Below are 2,103 nucleotides of genomic sequence, written 5' to 3'. Positions count from 1 at the left end.
CTCCAGAAAGTTCCCCAGAAGGTCCCTGGAAGTTCTTCAGAAGTTTCCCGGGAGGTTCCCAGAAAATCCCCAGAAGGTCATCACAAGGTTTCCAGAATGTTCCCAGGAGATCCCCCAGAATGGTCGTTAGAAGGTGCCCAGAAAGCCTCCAGGAGGTCCCCAGAACAACTCCGGGTCTCCAGAAGATTCCCAGAGTTCTCCAGAAGGTCCCCAGAACAACTCCGTGTCTCCAGAAGATTCCCAGAGTTCTCCAGAAGGTCCCCAGAAGATCTCCATGTCTCCAGAAGATTCCCAGAGTTCTCCAGAAGGTCCCCAACCCCTCTGGATGATCCTCCCCGTGACTCCTTCCCGAACTCCCCACCCCCCTTTCCACTTTCCCCCCCTTCCTCCCCCACCAACCCCTCCCCAGTCCAGCGGTCCCGGCGGGGGGTGTCCACCCTCTCCAAGGGTTTTCCAAGCCCATCCCACCGGTTGGTACCTTCTTGGCCCCGGTCAGAGCCGCCTTCTGGAGCTTGTTGTAGCAGTACTTGGCGTAAGTGCTGATGGCCACCCCTGCAAGAGAACATCAGGGGTGGTGGGACGTCACCTCCAGGCCCTGGAGGGGCTCCTGTCCCCTCCTTGTCCCCCACCTCCCCACCCTTGGATGTCCATCTCCAGCCCCATTCCCGGGGGGTTTGAGGAGGACAAAGTCCCCCTTGGATCCTTCTGGTGGCCACACCCCCCTCCCGAGAACCTCCAACGCGGGGTTCCGGAGCCCCCCCGGCTCCGTGGGGGCCCCCACCCAGGGATGTCCTGGGTTTTGAGGGGGGGTCACCACTTCCGTTGCCCCCCCCCCCCCCCCCCGTACCACCCCCATCTCCTGCTGATCCCACCAACTCCACCCTCATCCCCCTCCTCATCCATCCCTTCCTCCTGATGGCCTCCAACAAGGAGAGGAGACCTCGACCCCTTCCCAGAAGGAGACCTGGGGACCTGGTGGCACCTTCGGGACCTTTCCATAGTCCTGGGACCTGGTGGAACCTTCTGGACCATTCCATAGCCCTGGGGACCTGGTAGAACCTTCTGGACCATTCCATAGCCCTGGGGACCTGGTGGAACCTTCTGGACAATTCCCACAGCCCTGGGGACCTGGTGGAACCTTCTGGACCATTCCATAGCCCTGGGGACCTGGTGGAACCTTCTGGACCATTCCCACAGCTCTCAGGACCTACTGGAACCTTCTGGACCATTCCATAACCCTGGGGACCTGGTGGAACCTTCTAGATCTTTCCTGCAGCCCTGGGGACCTGGTGGAACCTTCTAGATCTTTCCTGCAGCCCTGGGGACCTGGTGGAACCTTCTGGATCTTTCCCACATCCCTGGAGACCTGGTGGAACATTCTAGACCTTTCCCACAGCCCTGGGGACCTCATGGAACGTTCTGGACCATTCCCACAGCTCTCAGGGCCTGGTGGAACCTTCTGGACCATTCCACAACCCTGGGGACCTGGTGACACCTTCTGGACCATTCCATAGTCCTGGGACCTGGTGGAATCTTCTGGATCTTTCCCACATCCCTGGAGACCTGGTGGAACCTTCTGGACCTTTCCCACAGCCCTGGGGACCTCACGGAACCTTCTGGACCTTTCCCACAGCCCTGGGGACCTGGTGGCACCTTCTGGACCTTTCCCACAGCCCTGGGGACCTCATGGACTGTTCTGGACCATTCCCACAGCTCTCAGGGCCTGGTGGAACCTTCTGGACCATTCCACACCCCTGGGGACCTGGTGGAACCTTCTGGACCATTCCACAGTCCTGGGGACCTCATGGAACCTTCTGGACCATTCCATAGTCCTGGGACCTGGTGGAACCTTCTGAACCATTCCCACAGCTCTGGGGACCTGGTAGAACCTTCTGGACCATTCCATAGTCCTGGGGACCTGGTGGAACCTTCTAGATCTTTCCCACACCCCTGGGGACCTCACAGAACTTTCTGGGCCATTCCCACAGCCCTGGGGACCTCATGGAACCTTCTGGACCTTTCCCACAGCTCTGGGGACCTCATGGAACCTTCTGGACCATTCCATAGTCCTGGGGACCTGGTGGAACCTTCTAGATCTTTCCT

At 59.5% G+C, this 2,103-nt stretch overlaps 1 long non-coding RNA gene across 1 annotated transcript; it reads right to left on the bottom strand.

Moving 5' to 3' along the window:
• Window positions 1-1,597: 1,597 nt before the first annotated feature.
• LOC113941654 lies at window positions 1,598-1,900 on the bottom strand. Its single transcript, XR_003525726.1, has 3 exons — window positions 1,773-1,900; window positions 1,703-1,733; window positions 1,598-1,622 (listed from the first exon to the last, which is right to left on the bottom strand). It is a non-coding gene; the product is annotated as an uncharacterized LOC113941654 (long non-coding RNA).
• Between the last annotated feature and the right edge of the window lie 203 nt (window positions 1,901-2,103).

The sequence above is a fragment of the Corapipo altera genome, unplaced genomic scaffold (genome assembly GCF_003945725.1).
Source record: "Corapipo altera isolate COAL_440 unplaced genomic scaffold, ASM394572v1 58784, whole genome shotgun sequence".
NCBI lineage: Eukaryota > Metazoa > Chordata > Aves > Passeriformes > Pipridae > Corapipo > Corapipo altera.
This window is presented reverse-complemented; position numbering and strand designations above follow the sequence as displayed.